Source organism: Meleagris gallopavo, chromosome 1, assembly GCF_000146605.3.
Source record: "Meleagris gallopavo isolate NT-WF06-2002-E0010 breed Aviagen turkey brand Nicholas breeding stock chromosome 1, Turkey_5.1, whole genome shotgun sequence".
In the NCBI taxonomy this organism is placed as follows: domain Eukaryota; kingdom Metazoa; phylum Chordata; class Aves; order Galliformes; family Phasianidae; genus Meleagris; species Meleagris gallopavo.
Window position 1 is genome coordinate 155,554,684 of NC_015011.2, and position 11,840 is coordinate 155,566,523.

The window sequence follows — 11,840 nt, forward strand, 5'->3', positions numbered from 1 at the left end:
TGTTCTAAATCATTTTTTATTCTGCTCTAACCTCTTATCCTGCTAAACTAAATCCTAAAAAACATTAAAATGTAGAGTTAGTCTAACCCTTCTTCTCAAGGATAATTAAGGAATACAGTTCTGTTTAGGAAGAAGGTCTTCAGCTTTGAACTTCATATATATATATATATATATGTATACTTATATAAATTGTTTTGTAGTCCTCATTTACATTCTAAACCAATGTTAAATAAAACCCCTTCTATGCCTCTAATAACTATTAAAAGCAACAATAACAATCTTAGCTGAAAGTTATTATGAGATATTGATGTATTTTTAATAAACTATTTAGCACTTTGAAACATCAAAAGTTTGTAAATTGATGCTTGGTTTCTTTTTTCACTGGCTTAAATCAACGATGCCACCACCAGCAATCGTAGATTTGCATCAAATGTAAACAAGGAGAAGCAAGAATAGAGCTATGCAGCTGTTTTTAAGAACTCTAACTTTCCTTTGAAAAGAGCTTATCTATTACATACTGTTTATTACTGTAAGAAAAAATTGAGATTTGTTTTTGACTTAAGTATGACGGTCTTAGATTAACAGATGAACTTAAACCTTTAAGAAATGTTTCTTTTTCCCAGTTTGGTACAAACATTTAAAGATTAAGCTTTGTCTTTGTAGACCAATGCTAGAAAGAAATTTAAAGAAATAAAAATTGCAAGCATCCATCAGTTGCTGTCTGAGGTCATCTCTCATGTATTGTGAATTGTTTAAGGAAGGTCTCCTTTAGCAGCACTGGCTGAAGATCTTGTTATTATTTAGATTTGTTACTACAAGAACAGCAAATGATTCGTTAATTCCATTAGCCGACTTTTCTGCACACTGGGAAATGTGAATGTAACTGTCAAGTATTCCTACTGTATACTTAAGCTGTCAAAGATGCTGGAAGTCTTCAGTTATCCTCTTTGAAGATATCAGTTAGGAAGGGGTGGGCTATTTTGTGTCTTTAGAACAGAAATGGGAAAAAAATGTGTCAAATAATATAAGCTAAAAGATTTATTTTTAACCAAAAGTGACATTCTAATACAAAAGCAGCATTCTGACTTGTAAAGCTTCTGCACAGTTTTTTTTTTTTTATGTTATTATTATTATTATTTTTTTTTAAGACATCTTAAAAGTACAGCCTGTCAGTGTGCCATCAGTGTTTTCCCTAAACCTGTCTTATCTCTTGGAGCCATGCCAGGGAATTCTCATTTCTGTTCTCTTTGAATTCCTTAGTCAATCCGTAATGTCGCATACTGTGTACTGCTGCATGTTGTAGACAGGTGGGTGCAGCCTGATAGAAGTTAGAAGGTATGTTGCAGTCTTCTTGCATGCATGTTAGGCATAATCAGAGTGCATTTTTTTAATGAACTGTCTGATAGTTTAGCATACAGAAAAAGTGAAAAATGGCATTTCATGACAAGCATTTCTTCCCGATAAGAGGGATAACCACCAAAATATTTTAGCATGAAAGAACAGAATTTGAGAATTAGGAACTCAGCCAAATCTAGATTCCATCGGAGTGTCTGTCTCTAAGTAATCACTACTATTGAATAGTGGTTTTTCACAGAGAGAATAAAATTCTTTCCGTAGAACAGTTAGTTATATTGAAAAGACAGTAAGGCTGTTGGGTGCTAGAGGCTTTATTAGGTGAAGACTAGGAAAAGTACATGAGCATTCCATTTTCCCATGCGCTTAAAAAAATCTAGCATGCTCTCTTCTGGAGATCTAAATGTTCCAAAATTCTTTGATGGTGTTTTAAAATCCTCAATTTGTTATTACAGATTTCAGCATATTGCTTTTATGCTAGCAATAAGGAATGCAAAGCTGCCTTGACCTCTGCAATGCTTTGAGCTGTTCAGATAGCACATTACAGAGTGCTTAAACATAACTCACATAATCCCGTCATTCTTTAGTTGAGGGGACAGTAAATTTTCAAATTTATTATCAACTAACTAATTTTATAGTATGCTTTTTCCACAGTTTAAATGGCAGTCCCACATCCCCTATACATGGTTAGTTTAGTTTTGGTGTTGAAAACTTCACGTTCCCTTTAATGATCTAATTTTGTGTCATGACTATAAAATAATTAGTAGGTTGCTGGTCACTCTTAGGTCCTGAAAGAGGAAACACATTTTACATACTTCTTAAGATGTAACTTTGTCACAGTGTGATGCTTTTTCTCTAAAATATCAAAAACAGAAAAGGAGGTCCATCTTCTGGGTAAATTTTCCCTCTATGTGTGATATAGTGTAATGAGTAATCATAAGTGTAAAACACTTGATGTGACAATTTTCTATATAATGATTATGCAGTAGTTAGTAGCCACAATATACTATATTACTCCTGTTATGTATTTTGGAGGTGGATGCTATGGATTCATAACATGGTTTAACTTGTAAGTTAGTTCATCTGAGGGATACTCTTCCCCCAGCTTGAGAATTATGAATTTACAGTGTTGATTTTTTGAGTCTTATGAGCCACTACAGAGTGGAAAATATTTAAGGATAGCAATGTATGTACTCCTGTGTGTTGCTGAGTGTTAAATAAGCAATCAATTGATTGTTAAATAAACTAATATATATATAATGCATTATATTTATGCACAAAAAAAAAAAAAAAGCTGCAAAAATTAGGTGAAGTGTTTCACTTACTGTAGTAATAGGTACCATTGCTATGTATTTATCTATGCATAGTTTAGGAGAGAAGAAGATGCTGTTAATGATTCTGTAATATTTTCTTCATTGTAGTGGCCATTGAGTTAAATAAGAATTCACTGGTATGTATAGTAATGAATCTTTAAAACTATTATTTCTAATCAGTGTTGGACAGTGGAAATAAACAGGTATCCTCTTAAAAATGGACCTTTGTACACTTTGAGTAAAAAACTACATAAAAAGGATATAAAGTAGTTGTACATTCAAAATGTATTAAATTCCATTTTTGCTTTGCTATATTTTGTAAAACATTTCCATTGTAAACAGTATGCCTCTCACACATGTCAAATTGAAACTCTTTATTTAAAAAATATATATCTAATGTAATTAGAAGCTTATTGCACTCTCATAAATGTATATACTGTGACTTCAAAAAAAGTCTGTACTGAACTTTGATTAAACTACTAGTATGTGGATTTCTTTCAAATTTATTTTTAATTAATGATATTAAGGATAAGATCCTTTCTAAATGTACTTTAAAATTCACAATAAAGTTTCAGAAGTTGTTTTGTACAATGTTGAGGCTTTGTGTTGGATTTTCTTTTTGAAATCTTTTAAACTGGTACCTTGACTGAGTTCTGTGTTCCTTGAGCATGTATAAATCTGTGTTTAACATCATCATGGTTAAAATCATATGTGTAATATTACAAAATATGATATCTCCATTTACCTAAGTTCTGTCTTCATTAAATTATGTATTGTTGCTCTGTTGAACAGAGCAACTACTGGCACTTCTCTAATTTCTTCTGGAGATTCAGTCAGTATTCAAGCAACTCTGTATTAAAGGGTGAGATAAAATGAGTTCTCTGTTTTGTGTAACAACTTCATCCAGGAGACAACAGAGAATGAGTTGTATGAAATAGTTGAGTAAACACAGAGAAAAACTTGTTATCTTTAAAATATCTAAAAATCTGGTTTATTGCTCCCAGTAGAGAAGGAGGAAAAAAGTAAATGTGACAATATTGGAAAAAGATGCAGTGGTACAATATGTAGTCAAATATATTGCAAGCTTTCATTTTTATTCTCTATCTTTTTTTAATGCTTTTTTATTAGCTGATTCGGTAGTTATTGAAATAAAAATGTTAGTGGCCTCAATGGGGAATATGCCTAAGTAAAGAGGTGATTAGGCTCTGTAGAGCTTGGAATAATGATTATTTTTCCTTTCTGTCCTTTTCCCATCTAAAAAAAAAAATGACAGTTGCTCAGATGTAGATGTTTCTATTGTAGTTATATGTTTTGTGATGACGGAAAATGTTGGGTAAGAGGATGATATATTTCTTTTTTCACTTGCAGAGGACATACGTTAGTTCTTTTAAATTTATGAATATTTAGTTGTTTATTATAATAAGAGAGGATTAGACTTTTAACTTTTTTACAACATATCACAACCCTGAATAATCATGAGATTTTAGTTTTTCATTCGCACTGTAGGTCTACATATATGAAGATGTATATAGCTTGATAGTTCCCATTTAGAAATCCAAATATAGCTTCTTAACCACACTAAGATTTTTAAATATTAAAAATGTGAATCTGATGTCAGGTAAATCTGATTTAAGAATGAGATAGAAATCTATATCTCTTTCAAAACTCCCTTACTTAGCTTGTGTGTTTAAATAATTAAAACCTTTTCAGAAATTATTTCACTATGCAAAACTTCAGTTAAAGTCCACGGCAAAATTAGACTTAATTGTCTTAGAGTTGGATAATACTCAGATATATACTTAAGAAATGATGCTATTCCTGCAGAAAATCAGATCTTTCTTTTCAAGTGTCTCCTTCAAAAAAGATTGAAGAGCAGTGTCGAGTTGGCATCAAAAAATAATCTGAGATTCAGTCTCTTAAAATATCCTTTTGATCTTTTTAGAGATAGTTTCACCATACTCAGCTGTTTTTGATTTTTTTTTTTTTAGTCTTAATAACGTTTATCTCATTAAAGACGTGCTTTGTGGCTAATTCAACATTCAATTACATTATAGCACTGATACTCCAAACTAGAGAACCATTTTCACATTTATTCCATGAAATGGGAATGGATGCTGAAGTAGTCTCATGTGAGGAAACACTGATGACCAAAAGGAGGTAGGATTATGTATTTTTCTTGCAAATACAGCCAGAGATTAGAAATAGTACTTCAGCATTATTGTGCAGCAGAATAAACAAAACACTCATTGTCATTAGGAATAAAACTCAATGCTTTTTCTGGTTTCAGTCTTTTTTTTGTATTTGAGACCAATAATTGTCTCTTGATGTATGACTTCGTGTCTTTTTGCTAAGATTCGCATCTCTGCCTTCCTCATTAAGAATTATGAATCTTTTCATTGGGATACTACTGCCAAAGCTAAGTGATTAGCCTAATTTAGACCCTGATTGTGTAACCTGGGTTCACATTAGCTGGCAGTTAAGTCTGTGAATGGCACTGTTAAGTTCTAATATAACACAGTGAACTTGTAAATGCATACTGGTGTGTCAGGGGTTGTGTGATTCAGTACTGAATATCTTGACTCCCTTACACAGAATTATGCTGAATTCAGCCAAGCTTGAAGGGCCATATATTCATTTTTAAATAACTTGCTCTCAGCGATTCTTATTGTCCAGCAGCAGAAATCCCATCCTGAGTTTTTTATCAAGGGTTATAGTACTGCTATTATTGTGGTATAATGGTGATAAAAACAAAGGTGCAGTCAAATTGGGACATTGTATTTTCCTCAAATAGTCTTCTGTATCAGGATCTTTCTTTAAGAGTCACATGTGAGATTGCTTAGCACCACTTCCATGCGATTTAGTTATACTGAATACAATAATATTAACCATTTCTAGCTTCAGAGACAGATTCTGGGGAAGAAAAAAAAAAAAGAGAGAGAGAGAGAGACTTGAGACTAGAGACTAGAGCCTGCTGTAGAAAGAGGTGGAGTAGGATGAACTAAAATATTTTCACTGATAACCATCATCAAAGGGAGGAGAAAAAGAATTTACTGTGAACCCAAGGGAACAATTTAGTTTAGTTTTCAAACATAGATAAACTAAATAAAAATACCCTACAGAAAGGACTCTGAATTCATTTTTATTTTGATCTTAAGCACATTACACTATTTTTAGTTGCAGATTTTCCTATTTCAAGTGATATGATCAATGCATAAAGTTAGATTTAAAAAAGAACATTCAGACTCAGTTATGTCTGTATACGTGCATTTCTTTCTTTTTTTCTTTTCTTATAGAAGAAAACATTTTGTTGATAAAGTTTCTGGAAGTGGTTGAGTGTCTTAACTTTGCAGCTTTCTTGAAGAAAGAGAGAAGTTTCCATCTGCCTTAGTCTGAATATCTGATAAAAGCCTGCTTCATAAGAAATGAAGTCAAACGGTTTTTGTCTTTGAAAAAGGCTTCCCCTAGGTTTATGATGGAGAGCAGATATGCTGGAAGAACTTGTTCAATTTCATTCTTGCATATTCACTTTGCATTTAATACAAAATGTTTTCTTGTTTGCTACATGAAGCAGAATCTTGTCAGAGCACAGCAAAGAGAAAATACATAGTGGGCTTGGCATTCCCTGACAATATGCTTTCATTGCAACTTTAAAATGTAAATGTATGGAGAAATGCATGTCATATCCCATCATAGAGTTTCACAGCTATTGCATTCATTGCCACTAGTATGTGGCAAAGTTGTTCTTTCTTCTTTTTATAGCTTGTTTCCCTCATGAATGTAACTATACAGTGAGTTATAACTGAGAGTAAATGTTTTGCAAACCTTAGCTGAACAACAGTGGTCTAAGCTCCAAGTCTGTTAGATCATTAGCAGTTTAAATTAGTGACCAGTGCTTAACAGATCTCAGCACTACATTTCTTTTTCTCCATGTTCTTTCTTAACTGCTTTGCAGCACAATTTTCAGGTCACTTCTCAATGCCTTAGCAAAAGGAGTGGGTGGATTAGAATTCAGAGACATGATAAATGTTATGTGGAAATAGTACTGTTTTGACTGTGGCCAGAAAATATGCTAATTAAAAACATAGGAGAACATAATCCTTTTCTGAATCCAAATGGCTATGACAGTTCGTACAGTTGGGAGGCATGGGACATGCTTTAACCAGTTACAAAGCTATTTAGATGGATCAAAAAATACAGTAGAGAAAGATTATATCAGTGAATCCAGTTCCATATGTGTCACATCATCCTTTGGCGTTTAGTTTCTTATTTTAATGTTAAAACTTGAAACACAATTTATCATTTGGAGCATATGTTAATTACAAAATAATGCAAGACCTCATTTTTCTGTCAGAAGCATTACTTTTTTAATCTGACAATACACAGCACTATGTTTGATAAAAGCATTATCTGTGGTTTGGAATGCTTTCTTTGCTCCAGATTCTCCAAACTCACCTTTCTGAAAGCATGTTCATAGATGAGAGACAAGTCCAATCTTATATGAGAAAATCATACATTCCTTATAAGAGAGTGATCACAGAGACCAGGTACAGAGCTTGTCCTAGAATGTTTTCACTTAGCAAACAAGAATGTCACTACTCCTTCCTTAATGGAATGTAGCAGGAGAAGGAGATAGAGTTACATGCAGTTCAGTGGCAAGATTAGGAAAAATCCATTTTACAACCAGTACACTTGGTATTTATCTTCGTGGGTTTTTTTTGTTGTTGATCATTTGTTTGTTTTTGTTTTGTTTTGTTTTGTTTTGTTTGTTTCTTTGTTTCTTTTTGTTTTTTCAGTTGACATGCTTAATTTCATAGAGATCTCTGATAGGAGATTTACAGCTCTGTGGTGACTCATATCTGCATACCACGGAGGTGCAGTAAGAAAGCTTCAGTACCATCAAGTCTGTGTGTTGCTTTACTTATTTGTGCTTTTATGTGCATATATATATTTTTTTCATTTTGTTGTTTGTTTCTTTCATGTTCTTCTGGTCTTTCCAAGCATGCAAAATGTTGTTTGAATTCATTTCACTTTGTTTTAATTAGTACTAGTAACTCTAATTAATATTATTTTTTAAATAGTCATGTGCACTGATATAGCTTTTTTGCAGGATGACACAGTGTTGGAGGCAAATGTTGACTTCATCTGGATTTATACTTTTTAATATGACAATAATATATTTCTTTTCTGATCTGAATCACTATACAAATACCATTGTAAACATCTTTCCTATAGACCATGACAGGAAACAAGGTAGTCTGTCTTTCTAAGCGTGACAGGAATGTCAGCTACAGTAAAAATAAATGGAAAATCAACATTATTTAAGGGAAAAAATAAGTCATTCATATCCAAAAATAGCTGGCTATCAAAAACAAATATTTCACTTAAGTAGGGGCTTCAAACTTTCTTTAAAGAGGTCTATGTTAAGCATTTTAAGCAAAATAATAAGATTTAAAATAAAAATAATTTTAAAAACAACAAAAATATGAACTTCATTAAGAAAAATTTGCAAAGAATTTTGAAATAGTTTAAAGAAACTTTCTAAAGAAATTTTGACACAGAATGCTATGTAAGAATAGTAGTTTCTGAGAAATAAATGCTTTCATCTAGTATAATCAGCTGCCAGTTTCTGTTGTATTCTTGGTTTAAATTCATCTGACTGAATGATCTAGTCATCTAGACATCCTTTAAAGTTAGTAGAGGGAAATTATTTGTTTCATTCCATCCTAAGGTAGGTGTTCCAAATCAGTCCTAGGTATTTAACCCTAAATATTGATTTAAAAGGGAAGATGAGTTAAATAGTTCATTTGTAGACATGTACCCTGTAAAGATCTAAGACTAGATGAAATCACTTTTTCAAACCTCTTATTTTGCTCAATCACTTTTATGAAAGTCTGTCTTACTGCTTTTCTCTAAGGAATTTGCACTTTCACAGATTTCTTTTGTTTACTTTCCTGTATGGATAGGATTTGCTTTATCATTAAACCTTAATGTGGGTTTAATGTGACTGAAGATGCAAGATATCAGCTTTAAGGTTTATTGAAGGATTTCTGGAGTATTTTTCCAAATTTCATCTACTGGAGTGCAATTCTGAAGGGTATACGTTTTTATCTATGAACCTCAGTGGCAGTGCAATCCATTCCCAGCCTCATCCCCCAAAACACCTTGAGGAACTTAACACCTTAGACCTAGCTAGGTTTCTTTAGATGTCAAGGATGCTGGGGACGGGGCTACTTTGGTTGTTCTATTTCTTTCAGTATAATTACTTTGAATCCTCTGCTTCCGTTGCTTCTTTTTTTCTAGGATGAAAAAGAGGATTTTAGCTTTTGATGACAACAGCAATAATCACAATGATAACACAGTATGAGAGGGAAAAGAAAAAAATAATAATAAATTCAAGCTTAAATTCTGAAAGAAAGAACAGCAAGCCCATAGATATGTAATTTTAAAGATCTATAGATTTTCAATAAATGCACTAGCAAAATATTTATTTCACGGCAGGGTATGATCAACAGCCTGGAATTTGTAGAAGGCAATGAGCTCTCAATCCATTCTGTTTCCCAGCTATTCTGCCCTTGGGAGCAGTGGAGCAGTCTAGAAAAGACTGCAACAGATGAATCCAGAAACTCCTTTAGGAACATAGCAATGAGCAATATATATCAGTGTTTCTCTACTGATGATATGCAGTAGGTGATCTTTCTCAAAACTCTGTTACTCACACAGCATTAAAAAGACATACAAAAGCTTAGCATGCCCATGGGGCTTGGGAGTCAGATTATTTCTCTCAGCAAGCTTGCATCTCTAAGTTAAGGACTGTGTTATGGATGTTAGCTTTGTTGGTATAATAAAGTCTCATAAAAGAGAAATATATAAAACTAGATCCATTACCATGGAAATAGTGAAAGGTCATTTCCATGGAAACCATGGGAAGCTCTGGAAGCTCTCATACCATAATTTTGAAAAAGCCTGTCTTTGAAGCTACAATGCATTTATACAATAAGCCTTGTTTAAAATTAAATCTATATAGGTAAAGCAATAGACATTTCAAAAATTCTTAGTACAGCTATTTGCTGGAAAATGCATGAATATCAAAGCCAGATGTATAACTCATTTGGGCTATGGAGAAGCTGTTTGGTATCTTTTTGTGCCTTTCCTCATGTTGCAAATTGCTGAGCTTTTTTGCTGAGAGCAGTAACCTTTCAGGATTCAAGACTGAGGTTTCTGTTTTCTATAGTTTCCTTTACTGTCTAAACCTGATGCCAAATACTTTAACCACAAAAGAATGCTTTCTAATACATACATATATTTGTAATTAGAGAGCTCATTCAGGCATAGTGATGAGACAATTTCCCTTTGTAAAGAATTTCTGTAAAATGTAATATTTGTACAAAGAGTGGGTTTTTTTTTTTAGAAATAACTGTGAAATCGTTTACAAGTTAATTCAGTCTAATTTTTTTTGTTCCTTATCATCCATCAACACAATCTCTTTAGATTTTTCTTGAGACAGTTCTATAGGTAGTGCTTTTTAGAGACTTTTGAATAGGATGTCAAATCAACTGAAGAAACAATCAGTCTGCAGGTGATGTAGAAATCTACTCTAAATAAGTAATTCTGCAGTGAGGCTTTTTTTTTTTTTCCCCCCCTATAATGAGAGAGATTTACTATTTCTGTGATACCTCTATGGGTAGGTAGATGGGAAGAGAAGAATGCTATAGCTTAATTAAAGATGAATTTCAGAAACTGGAACATGCATGCACCTGCTTTCAGTGTGGATGTACAAACAAATATGAAGTTTGGCTGTGAAATCTTTAGAAGTCTGCTAAACTAGCTTTAGCAAATAATTCAACTTCAGAATACTTGAGCATCAAAGGGAAAGAATCCTTACTTAAGATAATTTACATAAAATCATAATGAAGGTTGGAGCCAGACTACTTTATTTTTCTCTTATCGGGATCACTGAAGCAAAAGTGAGAGCATTCATTTTTACGTACCTGCTTTATTTTTAAAACAGCAAGAAGCTTTCAGACATCCTACTCCCCAGGGCTGCCTATAAAGTCAATGGGAAGAGTCGGTGATATCTAAGGTTAGGCAGACTGTGCTCTACAAGTCCTGCCCACAGAAGTATTTAGGAGTCTATGCCCCATTAAAATCATTGGAGTTCAGTCTCTGAAATGTCTTTCCAAGCCTGACAATGCAGTTCTTTGATTACACAGGAAGCTCAGTTTTACAGCTTGGGAGGACCATCTGAATCACCCTTAGAAATAACAGTAGCTATAGGTCTATGGCTGCACTTCTTTTTCTTTCCAGACACTCTCCGTACTTCCTTTCCTGTCAGAATTTTGAAATGCTTTCTGAATATTGAACTTACATTTGAAGGAGTTTGAGATCAAAAGTGTTAAGGCCAGCATTTCTGAAGTCTTCACTAGTTCAATGAGATTTTATCAGTACTCAATTTAAAAAACTGTTGAGCCTGACTTCAGTCTGAATCCAAGACAAAGAGAGCTTGCTGAGAATAGTATCTGCTAGCATCTGCATTAACTGAAAATTTGTATAAATTGTTTATCAGAAGATTTAACAACCTACAAGTAGGAAGTGATGTACTGACATAAGGTACAGGCCACTGTGAATAAGTTTCTCCTGGTTTGACGTACTGACTTACAAGGCAATGATTAACTGAAAGGGAGAAATGAAAACACCATGATTTTTAGTGTATGAGTAGTCATGTGCAGGGGATGGTCTTGGATGGACATATCATATGTCACTTCAGACTTTGAAATCAGAGATGTTTTCAATCAGAATATTCAAACATTTTTTAAAGCAATATTCAGTGAGGAAATAGCAGTGCAAGGTCTTGCCAAGATCCAGCTGGTATCATTATTTTAAATGAAGACTTACACTTTTTCTTCACTGTATGCACTTATATAACTCTTTCCATCTGGGATAGTAGGTACTTGAACTCATTCAGAGTGTTCCATTTCACTAATATTAATTTAGTTCAGTGATACTCTCTGAGATTGGCCAAATGCAGATGTGGATACTGCTATGCAGAAAGTCCACTTAAGCTGCTTGATTGACTAAAGGAGGTAAATAAACACTGAGACAGTGAATTTTTGTTTGGATTTCTTTTTCTTTTTCTTTTTCTTTTCCATTTCTTTTTCTCTTCTCTTCTCTTCTCTT